General features: G+C 49.6%; 2 pseudogenes; both read left to right on the top strand.

The window, feature by feature from the left end:
* Positions 1-4519: 4519 nt before the first annotated feature.
* Positions 4520-4698, top strand: LOC148146828 (U2 spliceosomal RNA; annotated as a pseudogene).
* An 11917-nt stretch (positions 4699-16615) lies between these two features.
* Positions 16616-16794, top strand: LOC148146829 (U2 spliceosomal RNA; annotated as a pseudogene).
* The last annotated feature ends 2376 nt before the right edge of the window (positions 16795-19170 follow it).

Consider the following 19170-nt stretch of genomic DNA (forward strand, 5'->3'; position numbering starts at 1 on the left):
TAGTAGGCGAGACGAGGACCTGGAAGTACAGCCTCAGGGTGAAGGGTCGTCCCTTCAGGCTGAGATGAGGTTGCATTTAAGACAGAGATAGAGAGGTTCTTGACTATAAGGGGATCAAGGGTTGTGGGGAGAGGGCAGGAGAATCGGGGTTGAGAAACCTGTGAGCCACGACCGAATGGCGGAGCGTGGGCCGAATGGCCCGATTCTGCTCCTACGTCTTATGGGCCGTCAGACCTTCCGTGGTCTTGCGGTCATGACAGAAAGCAGTTGTTTCCCAGAGGGTGGCGGCGGTCTGGAATGCACTGCTTGGGAGGGTAGCGAGGCGGGGAACCTCAAAACCTTGAAAAACTACTTGGATGAGCACTGGAAATGTCATAACCTTTCCTGGCTACGGACCAAGTGCTGGAAAGTGGGACTAGAGCAGACTTAGAGTAGCTTTGTCAGTGCGGACTCGGAGGGCCAAAGGGCCTCTTCTGTACTGTGTGACTGTGTGGGGAAGCTTTCTGATTCCCATCTGTTGATTGAGGCCGCCCCATTGATGCTTCCTGATGCGGAGCAGCCGGATGGATCCAAGTGCGCATTGAAGGTGAGAGGGTGGCAGAGAGCTTCGGAGCCTCCGTCCGTTTGGTTCAGGTTTCGTCTCGTCCTGATGCAAGCATCGATGTACGTGCTCAGTGGCTACCAATAGAGTGAAGGTGCAGTTGATCACTGACTCCACGCGTGGTGCTGCAGGTTGTAATGTCTAGACGAAAACAGAACTCGCTGCACCCTTCGGGAGAAGGGTCACTGGACTCGAAAAAGCGTTAATTCTGCTTTTTCCCCACAGATGCTGAGGTTTTGCTTACTGGGTGTTTTGCTTTATTTTGCATTTTAGACCTTGCTTTTTGATTGCACAGCCACTATCAAACCATTAGCTTGCTGTTAGCGCTGCAATTAGCACTCTTGAATCTTGATTTGCAATTCTAAGGAAGCAGACCGAATTGGAATGTTTGGAGCCGAACCAATAAAGGCTGATTTGCTGTAAATTGATCTTCACATCCCCGCCCCGTCGTGCTATTCATTTGCACGAGGTGGGTTGGGGGATGGGAGTTCACACTTTCCAAGACAAGATGGATTAGTCTGTAAGAGGTACTGTTCGTAAAGGTGAGCGAGCCGAGATTTCCTGACAGTGAGATTTTTCGGTCAGAATTCGAACCTGCTCCAATCATTTGCCTTGTGGGGAGGCAGGGATTTTTCACATTGGTAACAGCTGAGATTTTTAGAACGTCGAACAGAGCAGCGCAACAACAGGCCCTTCGGCAACTGTGAGAAACAAAACTCACTCACAATTCAGCCTGAGACAAAGCCTTGGAAACAAGAACATTTAATTCTTTACGGCCTTGCAAGAACAGGCGTTTTGCTCAAGCAATCAGGCTAGCAAAAGCGCGCGAAAACAAAACATGTAAGCATTCTTATTCAGTTTGCAAGTTGCGGAATCACGCCTCCCTTTTCCCATCCTATCATAAGCCGATTACCTCACTCGTTTTTCTCTAATTTTCCTTATCTGACTACCCTGCTGTCCTTGTCCTTGTCTGTTACAGCCTGTCTGCTATTTTATCCAGTTCCCCTTATCATACTATAAGCTTATTGTGAAATGCCCCTACTGCTACTTTTGTGGTCAGCTACAACACTTTAAAGTTATTTCTTAGTTTACAACTATTTCTTAAACAAAAACCTCTATATTCGTTAAAATCTTAGCCTTAGGTATGCTGCAAGAATCCCGCGACCGTTTGTGTAATGTTCCCCTTCCCCTCCCCCCACAACACCCCGTCACCCATCTGCAAAAACAACATCTCTAACTGCATTTCTAATCTCCCACAAACTGTCAGGGACATTTAAGCTACTGCTCGGCGAGCACACGCTGGACGGCAGTAAATTGAGGGGTGTGTAGGTTAGGTTGATCTTAGATTAAGAAAACTGCTCGGCACGACATCGTGGGCCGAAGGGCCTGTACTGTGCAATGTTCTAACTGCAGGCACATCCACACACATCAAAGACATGGAGGGCTCGGCTGAATCTATTGCTTTCTTCTCTACGTGTCACGTTTCATCGAGGTAGCGTCCTAGGCCCAAGCATCTTCAGCGAGTGGTGAGAATATGCAGTGCACTGCCTGAGAGAGAGGGTGCTGGAGGCAGATTCAATGGTGACTTTGGTCGGAGGGTCGGATACTTATCTGAAGAGAGAATATTTGCTGCAGGGCGAGTGGGACTGGGGAAGTTGCTCGTGCAGAGAGCTGATGCAGACATGACAGGCTGAATGTATCATTCAATGCGTGCAGTTCTGCAGTTGGTTACCGCCTCCTCAAAAACGCTGTGCTGGTCACGTGAGAAGTCACGTAAGCTTAGCCCTGACCCACTTGATTGGTGAGATACTGACGATCTCTACATGACCATGAGACAGTGGTTCACTGACAGGGGAAAAAAAGCAACTGCTGTAAACGGACCTGCTGCTCTCGTTAGAAATCCTGGGAGGACTACGGCGACAGGGAAACTGTCAGCAGTGATCTACAAGTCTTTGAACAGAATCAAGCTGATTGAAAACATGGAGGACAAATGGGACTTGAGGCAGTCCGCGGTATTGTAGTTATCGCTTCTCGGCCTTTTGGCTAAGATCAAGTGTCTGTTCTTATCAGGACGGGGGTCGAGTTGCGAGTCATCAGAGCTAGTGGAGATCATCGCTGGATCGTGATTGGACGTTGGAGGATCGTTTGGTTGTGCTGACCTGCTATTGGTGGATCTTCATGCTGGCTTCGGCCTAACGCCAATTCAGGGACCAGCCAACCTCCGAGCTATGGCCTCAACAGCTGCGTGCAGCCCTGGGCAGGGGGTTCGAAACACCGTCCGGGTGTCTGTCAAGCAGGTGGGGGGCCGTACACCGGTGGATCGCATCCTGTTTATTAAGAAGGTATTGCTAGGATGCTGTGGGTTCGCTGCAGCAGACGTGTACTGCCTGCAGGATTTCCCTGGGGCAGGCTACTTTGATGTGACCTTCAGGAGCGTGAAGCAGTGCGAACAGCTCCTGAAGGTCTTCAAGGAGAAGGAAGGGGAGCCGCTGTTCTCCACCTTGTCGGCAACCCCATTGTGTGTGCTTCCTGCACAGAGGAGTCGGGTTGTTACAATCCATATGTACAACCCCTATGTTCCAGCGGCTGATGTCCTGACTTTCCTGGGAAGGTACGTCCAAGTTGAGGGAGAAGCCACCGACGTGATCGACCCCTTTGGGATCTGGACCAGTAAGCGACAGGTCAGAGTGACTCTGAGGGTCGATGGCAATGGGAACATTCTTCACCCACCCTCGAGCTTCGCAATTGGAGGGAACAGAGGCTACCTGACATATGCAGGGCAGCCAAAAGTGTGCCGAGCCTGCGGGAAGTCGGGACATGTGCTGGCGGATTGCAAAGTGACCATCTGCAGGAACTGCAAACAGGAGGGTCACCTGACTAAGGACTGTCAGGAAGAAAAGAGCTGCAACCTGTGCGGAGAGGTGGGCCACATGTACAAGACCTGCCCAAGATGGGGGGTCCCCACTTACGCACAGATGGCTGGAGGTGGCAAGGCGAGCCGTGGACCCCCAAAGACCAGTAACGTCCACCTAGACAGCAGGGAAACAGAGTCTGGTGGCACCCAGAAAGAAGAACAGGCCGGAGTGGAGGAGGGGGCAGCCAGCGGAGAGACACAGCAGCTGATCCTAGCTCTCGCTGGGCAGATGGAAGCAATGGAGGAGGAGCTAATCGAGCAGGCAGAGGAGTGGATACCGGTTATAAACAGGAAGAGAAAATCCGGCCACGCCCACAAAGCCTCCGAGCAAAGGGGGAAAAGACAGCTGCACGAGGGAGGGACGGCCAGCTCTTCGGATGGGGAAGACGGGCACAAAGAACATCATCACCACCAGAAGAAGAGACAGAGCGCCGTAGATAAAGAGGAGGGCATTTCCTCCCAACCAGGAAACAACGGACCCCCTGAAGTCCACCCTCCACCCAGTGAGAACCAGGGGGTACCCACTGTCCCACAACTACAGGTAACTGAGAGCTGCGATCCTCTGACAGTCCCATTGTCAGACACAGAACTGGACGGTGCGGACCCTTGCCTTGGCTCAATGACACCAGAGCAGGTAAATGACCCCAGTGAGGGCCTGGATAGCTACCTCAGCCCAGCGAAGGTCCAGCAGTTCGTGCACACCATGGGGATGCAGACAGCTACCCCAGAGACAGGACAGTCAAATGGACAATGGTAACCCCATAAACTGGGGGTTAAAGAAGTTTTTCCTTTGCTCTCATATAACAGGGCACCCACTCAGTAGGTGGGTTCCGCTGAAGCCACAGCTAAATAATAAGAGACTGGATGGTTAATGAAGGGAACTGTAAATAGGATAACTGTAAATTTGAGTAATTCAATCTGTTCTTTACGACATGGAATGTATATATTTATGAACGATATGACAAATTGTACAAGTACCAAAGATTTATTTATATGAATAAAGTATATTTTGAAATAAAAAAAAAAAAAATCTGTTCTTATCAGTTTAATATCTGATACGTCCCTTATCTGGGGACCATATATTAAATTGATTTTTGGAGCAGGGAGATGGAATAGGGGCTTGCTCCGTCCACTCCACGCATCGACCTGGTATTGCAGTACCTCCGGGAACGGTGCACCCCTCATCTATAAATCTAAAAACAGCTTCATGTTTATAACTCAGGCTTTCGGTGCTTTGTGTCTGCTGGATGGGTTTGAGTACCAAGTGCTTCATTTCTCACACCTCACATCCAACCGGGCGTGAGTCGATTCAAACTCGTCTGTTCTAAGGTGGCTGCTCAGCTCCCGCTCCCTATCCTTCTCTCGCCATCTCTGTCTCTTGCGCACCTTGACACTTGCTCTCAATGTCATCCCCTCGGACCCCTGCTGCGTGCTGCACCTTCCCGCCAACGCCGGGCCCCGATCACACCACGTGGTGTCAGAATTTGGGAGTCGCAGCAACCGTAGCTGCCCACCAGCTTTTCATACTCGCGAGCGACATTTCAGAAAAACAAGAGAAGGTCAACTGTGCTACGTTGCTGCATGCTGCTGGGGATGAAGCTATCTCGGGGTTCAGTCGTTTTGATTTTGATGACTTGAAAGAGAGATTTCGAGAACACTGTGAGCTAGGACAAAAATCATCGGGACGTATTTAAGGCACATGCTTTTCATCAGACTGCAAGGGCAGGCGGAATCGATAGGTACATATGTGACTGACCGGAAAAACGAGGCAAAGGACTGTGAGTTTCAGCCATTTTCCGATTCACGGAGCCGCGACAGAATCGTGTGTGCTATCACGAATGACTGAGTCAGAGGCAGGTTACTCAGAGAGTCAATTCTCACTGGGAAAAGCAAAGAGACAGCACTAACTCGACAACAGCACGTGAGAAAACGTAGAACAAACAAACCAATGTTTGCTGACCGGAACTGGCCTGGAAAAATAATAAGGCAGGTAGGAGCACTGCAGATTATCCGGCACCTGGGCTGTGTACGCAGGGACTGGCACAACACCCCCTTGCCTTCTTTTGCACTTAGAATGCTGCCAGTTCTGGCTGAGGCAGCAAAGTCAGTCTCACACAAGCAGCGTGTGCCAGCTGTCTGTGACAACAAATTCCAAAGACTCACAACCCTCTGAGAGAAGACGTTTCTCCTGATCTCACTCTTAAATTGGTGCCTCTTTATTCTGTTCAGTTCTAGACACTCCCATGAGGGAAAATGTCCTCTCAGCATTTACCCTGTCGAGCCACGTAAGAATCCAATATGTTTCAATAAGATTGTGTCTCATTCATTTAAACTCAGGATCTACACTCATCTGGAGGTAGGGTTTACCGGGCTCAGTTTTACTGAAAAGCTGACCTCCGGCTAGTTCAGCAAATAGGTCGTTGAGCAAAGGGAAAGGAAACCGCCTAGCACACACCAGCAGGTGAACTGTTGCAGCATGATATTGCGGCTCCGGCACTCAATCCCTCTACGAATGAAACCTAACAGCCTTCTTAACAGCACTATCCACTTGGGTGGCAACTTTCAGGGATCTATGTACATGGGACTCCAAGATCCCTCTGCACATCCACACTACCAAGAATCTTTCCATCGACCCAGTACTCTGCCTTCCTGTTATTCTTCCCAAAGTGCATCACCTCACATTTAGCTGCATTGAACTCCATTTGCCACCTCTCAGCCCAATTCTGCAGTTTATCCAAGTCCCCCTGCAACCTGTAACATTCTTCCACACTGACCACGACTCCACCGACTTTAGCGTCGTCTGCAAATTTACTAATCCATCCACCTATGTTATGCCTGCATCTAAGTCATTTATAAAAATGACAAACAGCAGTGGTCCCAAAACAGACCCTTGTGGCACACCACTAGTAACCGGACTCCAGGCTGAATATTTTCCATCAACCACCACCCGCTGCCTTCTTTCAGAAAGCCAGTTTCTAAGCCAAGCTGCTAAATCACCCTCAGTTCCATGCCTCTGCATTTTCTCCAACAGCCTACCACGTGGAACCTTATCAAAGGCTCCCGGCGTCCTGCTTCTCTATCCCATTGAAAACAATAGCGTGCTTCTTTAGAATTCTTGATCAGTCACTCTCAGAATCTTGACAAGTGATTGCCTTCGGCCCAGTTGAGTTTGATTCTGTCCAACCACATTCTTGCCCATAAAGCTCTAAGATTTCCTTTGTTGACGCGCAGGCTGTGTCTTCAGACTGACCGTATAACTGAACGTTCCCACCGTGAAAGCACCTGTGTGTGTTCCTCGCTCAGTTTCTGAAGGTTGCAGCGCAACGTGACTCAGCCGTATCAATGAAACCGGTGTCCACCTCCATTCTTACCGGTTTGCCGTTCAGTAAGGGAGCGACCGGGGCGTCGGCAGCTATCGCCAGTATCTGTAACAACAACACCTCATTGGTTTGTGCGCCTGGGCTTTTGTCTTCTTGCCCTTTTTGTACCATTTAGGATTTCTTCCTGTACTTTCGCTGCAGGTTATTGGTACTTTCTCCCCCGAGCGCACCCACTTAATATATTCTTTTTTAATGCTGCAGTTTCTGCACACAGCTTCTTTCCAGCAGCAATTTGCTGCTGCCTGACATGTGTTTCCACAGCAGTGGCAGTTTTGTGTCTGCGTTGGTGCTTGTCCCTGGGCCACCATTTTGTGAACTCTCAGCCACCATTTTGTGAGGTGTTGACCTTCCTTGGCTGCGAGTTCCATCACGGTTGCCATTCCCAGCACTTTCATTTAAGTGTAGTCACCTTTGCGTCAGTAATCTCTTCTGGATCGCTTCACATCTTACGGCAGGCTGCTACAAAAGGTAGAGTCTCGTGGGATCTGAGGTGAGTCTGCGTTGGTGCTTGTCCCTGGGCCACCATTAAGGGGGGGTAGATATAGGACTGATGTTAGGGGTAGGTTCTTCACTCAGCGAGTCGTTAGTTCATGGAATGCCCTGCCAGTAACAGTGGTGGACTCTCCCTCTTTATGGGCATTTAAGAGGGCATTGGATAGGTATATAGAGGATAGTGGGTTAGTGTAGTTTAGGTGGGCTTGGATCGGCGCAACATCGAGGGCCCAAGGGCCTGTACTGCGCTGTATTCTTCTATGTTCTATGTTCTATGAGTCGGCTAGCTGGATACAAAACCGACTCGGGGCGCATTTTTCGGAAAGGAGATCAGTAACTAGTGGCGTCCCGCAGGGCTCAGTGCTAGGACTTTTGTTGTTTGTGACGTGTAAATAAATGATCTGTACAAAGAGCTGTACAAAACTCCAGTTAGGCTACAATTGGGATATCGCGCGCAATGCTGTTCGGCACACTACCAGAAGGACGTGGATGCTTTGGAGAGGGTGCAGAGAAGGTTTACCAGCACGTTGCCTGCCCTGGAGCGCTTCTGCTGTGAGGAGAGATTGAATAAACTTGGATTGTCGTCACTGCAAAGACGGAAGCTGAGGGGCGACCTGATAGTGGTCGACAGCATACTGAGAGGCATCGAAAGGGTGGGGTGGCGAGTCAGTGGGTACAGGTTCACGGTGAGAGGGGGAAAGTGAGAAGGGAAAAGTGCGGGGAAAGGTTTTCACACAGAGGATGGTGGGTGCCTGGAACGCGTTGCCAGTCGAAGCGCTGGAAGCAGGCACATTAGGAACGTGGGTTGGTACATTAGGAACTTGCAGCGTGGGTTGGTACCTGGGACTTCGATGTTGTGGCTATTACGGAGACATGGGTAGAACAGGGACAGGATTGGCTGTTGCAGGTTCCAGGGTTTAAATGTTTTAGTAGGGTCAGAGGTGGGGGTAAAAGAGGGGGAGGTGTGGCATTGCTTGTCAAAGATAGTATTACAGCTGTGGAAAGGACGATGGATGAAGACTCGCCGTCTGAGGTAGTTTGGGCTGAGGTTAGGAATAGGAAAGGTGAGCTCACCCTGTTAGTAATTTTTTACAGGCCTCCTAATAGTCCTAGAAACGTAGAAGAAAGGATTGCGAGGATGATTCAAGAGAAGAGTGAAAGTAATAGGGTGGTTGTTATGGGGGACTTTAACTTTCCTGATATTGATTGGGAAAGCTATAGCTCAAGTTCGTTAGATGGGTCAGTGTTTGTCCAATGTGTGCAGGAGGGTTTCCTGACACAATATGTAGATAGGCCAACAAGAGGTGAGGCCATACTGGATTTGGTTCTGGGTAACGAACCAGGCCAGGTGTTAGAATTAGAGGTAGGTGAGCACTTTGGGGACAGTGACCACAATTCGGTGACTTTTACTCTCGCGATGGAGAGGGATAAGTGTGCACTACAGGGCAAGAGTTATAGCTGGGGGCAGGGAAATTATGATGCGGTGAGGCATGACTTAGGATGTGTGGCTTGGAAAAGTAAGCTTCAAGACAAGGGCGTAACTGATATGTGGAGCTTGTTCAAGGAGCAACTATTGAGTGTCCTTGATAAGTATGTACCCGTCAGGCAGGGAGGAAAGGGTCGTGTGAGGGAGCCGTGGTTTAATAAGGAATTGGAATCCCTTGTTAAATGGAAGAGGGCGGCCTATGTAAAGATGAGGCGTGAAGGTTCAATTGGGGCGATTGAGAGTTATACGGTAGCCAGGAAGGACCTGAAGAGAGAGCTAAGAGCAGCAAGGAGGGGACATGAAAGGGCCTTAGTTGGTAGGATTAGGGAAAACCCTAAGGCTTTCTATAGGTATGTCAGGAATAAAAGAATGACTAGGGTAGGAATAGGTCCAGTCAAGGATAGTAGTGGGAAGTTGCGTGTGGACGCTGAAGAGATTGGGGAGACATTGAATGAATACTTTTCGTCAGTATTCAATCAGGAACAGGACATTGTTGTCAATGTGAGTACTGAGTCACAATTAAGTAGAATGGATGGCTTTGAGGTATGTAGAGAAGAGGTGTTGGAAATTCTGGAAAGGGTGAAAATAGATAAGTCCCCTGGGCCTGATGGCATTTATCCTAGGATTCTCCGGGAAGCAAGAGAGGAGATTGCAGAGCCATTGGCCTTGATTTTTATGTCCTCGTTGTCTACAGGAGTAGTGCCAGAAGATTGGAGGCTAGCAAATGTGGTTCCCTTGTTCAAGAAGGGGAGTAGGGATAACCCTAGTAACTATTGGCTGGTGAGTCTCACTTCTGTTGTGGGCAAAATCTTAGAGAGAATTCTAAGGGATAGGATTTATGAACATCTGGATAGGAATAATGTGATCAAGGATAGTCAGCATGGTTTTGTGAAGGGCAGGTCGTGCCTCACAAACCTTATTGAATTCTTTGAGAAGGTGACTAAGGAGGTGAACGAGGGGAAAGCGGTAGATGTGGTGTATATGGATTTTAGTAAGGCGTTTGATAAGGTTCCTCATGGTGGACTACTGCAAAAAACACGGAGGTATGGCATTGAGGGTGAGTTGGAGGTTTGGATTAGGAGTTGGCTGGCTGGAAGAAGACAGAGGGTAGTAGTTGATGGCAAAGGTTCATCTTGGAGTGCCGGCACTAGCGGTGTTCCGCAAGGATCTGTTTTGGGACCATTGCTGTTTGTCATTTTTATAAATGACCTGGAGGAGGGGTTAGAAGGTTGGGTGAGCAAGTTTGCGGATGATACGAAAGTCGGAGGAGTTGTAGACAGTGAGGAAGGATGTGGCAGGTTACAGCGGGATATAGATAAACTGCAGAACTGGGCAGAAAGGTGGCAAATGGCGTTCAATGTAGCTAAGTGTGAGGTGATTCACTTTGGTAAGAGTAATAAAAAGATGGGGTACTGGGCTAATGGACGGATACTTGGTAGTGTGGATGAGCAGAGGGATCTTGGTGTCCATGTACACAGATCTTTGAAAGTTGCCACCCAGGTAAATAGTGCGGTGAAGAAGGCATATGGCGTACTGGCTTTTATTGGTAGAGGAATTGAGTTCCGGAGTACTGAGGTCATGTTGCAGTTGTATAAGACTCTGGTGCGTCCGCATCTGGAGTATTGTGTGCAGTTTTGGTCGCCATACTATAGGAAGGATGTGGAGGCACTGGAACGGGTGCAGAGGAGGTTTACCAGGATGTTGCCTGGTATGGTAGAAAGATCATATGAGGAAAGGCTGAGGCACTTGGGGTTGTTTTCATTGGAGAAAAGAAGGTTTAGGGGTGACTTGATAGAGGTGTACAAGATGATTAGGGGTTTAGATAGGGTCGACAGTGAGAATCTTTTTCCAAGGGGGCATAGCTTTAAATTAAGGGGGGGTAGGTATAGGACAGATGTTAGGGGTAGGTTCTTTACTCAGCGAGTCGTGAGTTCATGGAATGCCCTGCCAGTAGCAGTGGTGGACTCTCCCTCATTATGGGCATTTAAGCGGGCATTGGATAGGCATATGGAGGATAGTGGGCTAGTGTAGGTTAGGTGGGCTTGGATCGGCGCAACATCGAGGGCCGAAGGGCCTGTACTGCGCTGTATTCTTCTATGTTCTATGTTTAAGGCTCACCTTGTTAGACACGTGAACGGGAGGCGGAACGGCGGGACTGAAACCACGTCTGGGCAACAAGTAGCACGTCCAAACAAGGAGTAGGAATCGGCACAGGCTCGCTGGGCCCTGTGTTATCGACCCGACGTGCCAAAGTCTCCGGCCACGTGTATAACTTTGGTGAATTTCTGCAAATACCTTGTAGACGGGGCTGTGACAGGGACCTTATTGGGGTGTCGACGATAATGAGGGCCATGGCGGGCATTTTTGCTGAGTTTGCAGATGGCACAAAGATAGCGAGAGGGACAGGTAGTTTTGAGGAAACGGGCAGGCTGCAGAAGGGCGTGGAGATGAAGGGCGAGTGGGGAAAGAAGTGACCAAGTGTGCGGTTTTGCACTTTGGTAGCAAGAACAATCGGGTAGACGATTTTCTGAACGAGGGAAAGGCTTTGCAAATCTGAAGCGCTGAGGGTCTTGGGAGTCTTAGTTCCAGGTTGTTTCATGATTAACATGCAGGTTCATCCGATGGTTCGGAAGGCAAATGCAGTGTCGGCATTCATTTCAAGCGGGCGAGAAAAAAGGAGCAGAGACGTGCTGCTGAGGCTGCATCAGACTCTGGTCTGACCACAGGTGGAATATCGGGAGCAGTTTTGTGCCCTGTACCAAAGGAAGGGATGCGCTGGTGTTGGAGGGAGTCTAGAGAAGGTTTACAAGCGTGTTCCCCCTGGGGCTGAAGGGTTTGTCACACGAGGTCTCTGGGTCTATACCCGATGGTGTTTCGAAAGGTAAGGCGGGATCTGACTGAACCTTACAGGCTACTGGGAGGCCTGGTCAGAGTGGATGTGAAGAAGATTAGATTAGATTACATTACATTACAGTGTGGAAACAGGCCCTTCGACCCAACAAGTCCACACCGACCCGCCGAAGCGCAACCCACCCATACCCCTACATTTGCCCCTTACCTAACACTACGGGCAATTTAGCATGGCCAATTCACCTGACCTGCACATCTTTGGACTGTGGGAGGAAACCGGAGCACCCGGAGGAAACCCACGCAGGCACGGGGAGAACGTGCAAACTCCACACAGTCAGTCGCCTGAGGCGGGAATTGAACCCGATGATCCCACTAGTAGGCGAGACGAGGACCTGGAAGTACAGCCTCAGGGTGAAGGGTCGTCCCTTCAGGCTGAGATGAGGTTGCATTTAAGACAGAGATAGAGAGGTTCTTGACTATAAGGGGATCAAGGGTTGTGGGGAGAGGGCAGGAGAATCGGGGTTGAGAAACCTGTGAGCCACGACCGAATGGCGGAGCGTGGGCCGAATGGCCCGATTCTGCTCCTACGTCTTATGGGCCGTCAGACCTTCCGTGGTCTTGCGGTCATGACAGAAAGCAGTTGTTTCCCAGAGGGTGGCGGCGGTCTGGAATGCACTGCTTGGGAGGGTAGCGAGGCGGGGAACCTCAAAACCTTGAAAAACTACTTGGATGAGCACTGGAAATGTCATAACCTTTCCTGGCTACGGACCAAGTGCTGGAAAGTGGGACTAGAGCAGACTTAGAGTAGCTTTGTCAGTGCGGACTCGGAGGGCCAAAGGGCCTCTTCTGTACTGTGTGACTGTGTGGGGAAGCTTTCTGATTCCCATCTGTTGATTGAGGCCGCCCCATTGATGCTTCCTGATGCGGAGCAGCCGGATGGATCCAAGTGCGCATTGAAGGTGAGAGGGTGGCAGAGAGCTTCGGAGCCTCCGTCCGTTTGGTTCAGGTTTCGTCTCGTCCTGATGCAAGCATCGATGTACGTGCTCAGTGGCTACCAATAGAGTGAAGGTGCAGTTGATCACTGACTCCACGCGTGGTGCTGCAGGTTGTAATGTCTAGACGAAAACAGAACTCGCTGCACCCTTCGGGAGAAGGGTCACTGGACTCGAAAAAGCGTTAATTCTGCTTTTTCCCCACAGATGCTGAGGTTTTGCTTACTGGGTGTTTTGCTTTATTTTGCATTTTAGACCTTGCTTTTTGATTGCACAGCCACTATCAAACCATTAGCTTGCTGTTAGCGCTGCAATTAGCACTCTTGAATCTTGATTTGCAATTCTAAGGAAGCAGACCGAATTGGAATGTTTGGAGCCGAACCAATAAAGGCTGATTTGCTGTAAATTGATCTTCACATCCCCGCCCCGTCGTGCTATTCATTTGCACGAGGTGGGTTGGGGGATGGGAGTTCACACTTTCCAAGACAAGATGGATTAGTCTGTAAGAGGTACTGTTCGTAAAGGTGAGCGAGCCGAGATTTCCTGACAGTGAGATTTTTCGGTCAGAATTCGAACCTGCTCCAATCATTTGCCTTGTGGGGAGGCAGGGATTTTTCACATTGGTAACAGCTGAGATTTTTAGAACGTCGAACAGAGCAGCGCAACAACAGGCCCTTCGGCAACTGTGAGAAACAAAACTCACTCACAATTCAGCCTGAGACAAAGCCTTGGAAACAAGAACATTTAATTCTTTACGGCCTTGCAAGAACAGGCGTTTTGCTCAAGCAATCAGGCTAGCAAAAGCGCGCGAAAACAAAACATGTAAGCATTCTTATTCAGTTTGCAAGTTGCGGAATCACGCCTCCCTTTTCCCATCCTATCATAAGCCGATTACCTCACTCGTTTTTCTCTAATTTTCCTTATCTGACTACCCTGCTGTCCTTGTCCTTGTCTGTTACAGCCTGTCTGCTATTTTATCCAGTTCCCCTTATCATACTATAAGCTTATTGTGAAATGCCCCTACTGCTACTTTTGTGGTCAGCTACAACACTTTAAAGTTATTTCTTAGTTTACAACTATTTCTTAAACAAAAACCTCTATATTCGTTAAAATCTTAGCCTTAGGTATGCTGCAAGAATCCCGCGACCGTTTGTGTAATGTTCCCCTTCCCCTCCCCCCACAACACCCCGTCACCCATCTGCAAAAACAACATCTCTAACTGCATTTCTAATCTCCCACAAACTGTCAGGGACATTTAAGCTACTGCTCGGCGAGCACACGCTGGACGGCAGTAAATTGAGGGGTGTGTAGGTTAGGTTGATCTTAGATTAAGAAAACTGCTCGGCACGACATCGTGGGCCGAAGGGCCTGTACTGTGCAATGTTCTAACTGCAGGCACATCCACACACATCAAAGACATGGAGGGCTCGGCTGAATCTATTGCTTTCTTCTCTACGTGTCACGTTTCATCGAGGTAGCGTCCTAGGCCCAAGCATCTTCAGCGAGTGGTGAGAATATGCAGTGCACTGCCTGAGAGAGAGGGTGCTGGAGGCAGATTCAATGGTGACTTTGGTCGGAGGGTCGGATACTTATCTGAAGAGAGAATATTTGCTGCAGGGCGAGTGGGACTGGGGAAGTTGCTCGTGCAGAGAGCTGATGCAGACATGACAGGCTGAATGTATCATTCAATGCGTGCAGTTCTGCAGTTGGTTACCGCCTCCTCAAAAACGCTGTGCTGGTCACGTGAGAAGTCACGTAAGCTTAGCCCTGACCCACTTGATTGGTGAGATACTGACGATCTCTACATGACCATGAGACAGTGGTTCACTGACAGGGGAAAAAAAGCAACTGCTGTAAACGGACCTGCTGCTCTCGTTAGAAATCCTGGGAGGACTACGGCGACAGGGAAACTGTCAGCAGTGATCTACAAGTCTTTGAACAGAATCAAGCTGATTGAAAACATGGAGGACAAATGGGACTTGAGGCAGTCCGCGGTATTGTAGTTATCGCTTCTCGGCCTTTTGGCTAAGATCAAGTGTCTGTTCTTATCAGGACGGGGGTCGAGTTGCGAGTCATCAGAGCTAGTGGAGATCATCGCTGGATCGTGATTGGACGTTGGAGGATCGTTTGGTTGTGCTGACCTGCTATTGGTGGATCTTCATGCTGGCTTCGGCCTAACGCCAATTCAGGGACCAGCCAACCTCCGAGCTATGGCCTCAACAGCTGCGTGCAGCCCTGGGCAGGGGGTTCGAAACACCGTCCGGGTGTCTGTCAAGCAGGTGGGGGGCCGTACACCGGTGGATCGCATCCTGTTTATTAAGAAGGTATTGCTAGGATGCTGTGGGTTCGCTGCAGCAGACGTGTACTGCCTGCAGGATTTCCCTGGGGCAGGCTACTTTGATGTGACCTTCAGGAGCGTGAAGCAGTGCGAACAGCTCCTGAAGGTCTTCAAGGAGAAGGAAGGGGAGCCGCTGTTCTCCACCTTGTCGGCAACCCCATTGTGTGTGCTTCCTGCACAGAGGAGTCGGGTTGTTACAATCCATATGTACAACCCCTATGTTCCAGCGGCTGATGTCCTGACTTTCCTGGGAAGGTACGTCCAAGTTGAGGGAGAAGCCACCGACGTGATCGACCCCTTTGGGATCTGGACCAGTAAGCGACAGGTCAGAGTGACTCTGAGGGTCGATGGCAATGGGAACATTCTTCACCCACCCTCGAGCTTCGCAATTGGAGGGAACAGAGGCTACCTGACATATGCAGGGCAGCCAAAAGTGTGCCGAGCCTGCGGGAAGTCGGGACATGTGCTGGCGGATTGCAAAGTGACCATCTGCAGGAACTGCAAACAGGAGGGTCACCTGACTAAGGACTGTCAGGAAGAAAAGAGCTGCAACCTGTGCGGAGAGGTGGGCCACATGTACAAGACCTGCCCAAGATGGGGGGTCCCCACTTACGCACAGATGGCTGGAGGTGGCAAGGCGAGCCGTGGACCCCCAAAGACCAGTAACGTCCACCTAGACAGCAGGGAAACAGAGTCTGGTGGCACCCAGAAAGAAGAACAGGCCGGAGTGGAGGAGGGGGCAGCCAGCGGAGAGACACAGCAGCTGATCCTAGCTCTCGCTGGGCAGATGGAAGCAATGGAGGAGGAGCTAATCGAGCAGGCAGAGGAGTGGATACCGGTTATAAACAGGAAGAGAAAATCCGGCCACGCCCACAAAGCCTCCGAGCAAAGGGGGAAAAGACAGCTGCACGAGGGAGGGACGGCCAGCTCTTCGGATGGGGAAGACGGGCACAAAGAACATCATCACCACCAGAAGAAGAGACAGAGCGCCGTAGATAAAGAGGAGGGCATTTCCTCCCAACCAGGAAACAACGGACCCCCTGAAGTCCACCCTCCACCCAGTGAGAACCAGGGGGTACCCACTGTCCCACAACTACAGGTAACTGAGAGCTGCGATCCTCTGACAGTCCCATTGTCAGACACAGAACTGGACGGTGCGGACCCTTGCCTTGGCTCAATGACACCAGAGCAGGTAAATGACCCCAGTGAGGGCCTGGATAGCTACCTCAGCCCAGCGAAGGTCCAGCAGTTCGTGCACACCATGGGGATGCAGACAGCTACCCCAGAGACAGGACAGTCAAATGGACAATGGTAACCCCATAAACTGGGGGTTAAAGAAGTTTTTCCTTTGCTCTCATATAACAGGGCACCCACTCAGTAGGTGGGTTCCGCTGAAGCCACAGCTAAATAATAAGAGACTGGATGGTTAATGAAGGGAACTGTAAATAGGATAACTGTAAATTTGAGTAATTCAATCTGTTCTTTACGACATGGAATGTATATATTTATGAACGATATGACAAATTGTACAAGTACCAAAGATTTATTTATATGAATAAAGTATATTTTGAAATAAAAAAAAAAAAAATCTGTTCTTATCAGTTTAATATCTGATACGTCCCTTATCTGGGGACCATATATTAAATTGATTTTTGGAGCAGGGAGATGGAATAGGGGCTTGCTCCGTCCACTCCACGCATCGACCTGGTATTGCAGTACCTCCGGGAACGGTGCACCCCTCATCTATAAATCTAAAAACAGCTTCATGTTTATAACTCAGGCTTTCGGTGCTTTGTGTCTGCTGGATGGGTTTGAGTACCAAGTGCTTCATTTCTCACACCTCACATCCAACCGGGCGTGAGTCGATTCAAACTCGTCTGTTCTAAGGTGGCTGCTCAGCTCCCGCTCCCTATCCTTCTCTCGCCATCTCTGTCTCTTGCGCACCTTGACACTTGCTCTCAATGTCATCCCCTCGGACCCCTGCTGCGTGCTGCACCTTCCCGCCAACGCCGGGCCCCGATCACACCACGTGGTGTCAGAATTTGGGAGTCGCAGCAACCGTAGCTGCCCACCAGCTTTTCATACTCGCGAGCGACATTTCAGAAAAACAAGAGAAGGTCAACTGTGCTACGTTGCTGCATGCTGCTGGGGATGAAGCTATCTCGGGGTTCAGTCGTTTTGATTTTGATGACTTGAAAGAGAGATTTCGAGAACACTGTGAGCTAGGACAAAAATCATCGGGACGTATTTAAGGCACATGCTTTTCATCAGACTGCAAGGGCAGGCGGAATCGATAGGTACATATGTGACTGACCGGAAAAACGAGGCAAAGGACTGTGAGTTTCAGCCATTTTCCGATTCACGGAGCCGCGACAGAATCGTGTGTGCTATCACGAATGACTGAGTCAGAGGCAGGTTACTCAGAGAGTCAATTCTCACTGGGAAAAGCAAAGAGACAGCACTAACTCGACAACAGCACGTGAGAAAACGTAGAACAAACAAACCAATGTTTGCTGACCGGAACTGGCCTGGAAAAATAATAAGGCAGGTAGGAGCACTGCAGATTATCCGGCACCTGGGCTGTGTACGCAGGGACTGGCACAACACCCCCTTGCCTTCTTTTGCACTTAGAATGCTGCCAGTTCTGGCTGAGGCAGCAAAGTCAGTCTCACACAAGCAGCGTGTGCCAGCTGTCTGTGACAACAAATTCCAAAGACTCACAACCCTCTGAGAGAAGACGTTTCTCCTGATCTCACTCTTAAATTGGTGCCTCTTTATTCTGTTCAGTTCTAGACACTCCCATGAGGGAAAATGTCCTCTCAGCATTTACCCTGTCGAGCCACGTAAGAATCCAATATGTTTCAATAAGATTGTGTCTCATTCATTTAAACTCAGGATCTACACTCATCTGGAGGTAGGGTTTACCGGGCTCAGTTTTACTGAAAAGCTGACCTCCGGCTAGTTCAGCAAATAGGTCGTTGAGCAAAGGGAAAGGAAACCGCCTAGCACACACCAGCAGGTGAACTGTTGCAGCATGATATTGCGGCTCCGGCACTCAATCCCTCTACGAATGAAACCTAACAGCCTTCTTAACAGCACTATCCACTTGGGTGGCAACTTTCAGGGATCTATGTACATGGGACTCCAAGATCCCTCTGCACATCCACACTACCAAGAATCTTTCCATCGACCCAGTACTCTGCCTTCCTGTTATTCTTCCCAAAGTGCATCACCTCACATTTAGCTGCATTGAACTCCATTTGCCACCTCTCAGCCCAATTCTGCAGTTTATCCAAGTCCCCCTGCAACCTGTAACATTCTTCCACACTGACCACGACTCCACCGACTTTAGCGTCGTCTGCAAATTTACTAATCCATCCACCTATGTTATGCCTGCATCTAAGTCATTTATAAAAATGACAAACAGCAGTGGTCCCAAAACAGACCCTTGTGGCACACCACTAGTAACCGGACTCCAGGCTGAATATTTTCCATCAACCACCACCCGCTGCCTTCTTTCAGAAAGCCAGTTTCTAAGCCAAGCTGCTAAATCACCCTCAGTTCCATGCCTCTGCATTTTCTCCAACAGCCTACCACGTGGAACCTTATCAAAGGCTCCCGGCGTCCTGCTTCTCTATCCCATTGAAAACAATAGCGTGCTTCTTTAGAATTCTTGATCAGTCACTCTCAGAATCTTGACAAGTGATTGCCTTCGGCCCAGTTGAGTTTGATTCTGTCCAACCACATTCTTGCCCATAAAGCTCTAAGATTTCCTTTGTTGACGCGCAGGCTGTGTCTTCAGACTGACCGTATAACTGAACGTTCCCACCGTGAAAGCACCTGTGTGTGTTCCTCGCTCAGTTTCTGAAGGTTGCAGCGCAACGTGACTCAGCCGTATCAATGAAACCGGTGTCCACCTCCATTCTTACCGGTTTGCCGTTCAGTAAGGGAGCGACCGGGGCGTCGGCAGCTATCGCCAGTATCTGTAACAACAACACCTCATTGGTTTGTGCGCCTGGGCTTTTGTCTTCTTGCCCTTTTTGTACCATTTAGGATTTCTTCCTGTACTTTCGCTGCAGGTTATTGGTACTTTCTCCCCCGAGCGCACCCACTTAAT

The sequence above is a fragment of the Chiloscyllium plagiosum genome, unplaced genomic scaffold (assembly GCF_037043375.1).
Source record: "Chiloscyllium plagiosum isolate Xiang-an unplaced genomic scaffold, Cpla_swu_hap1 HiC_scaffold_19, whole genome shotgun sequence".
Lineage (NCBI taxonomy): Eukaryota > Metazoa > Chordata > Chondrichthyes > Orectolobiformes > Hemiscylliidae > Chiloscyllium > Chiloscyllium plagiosum.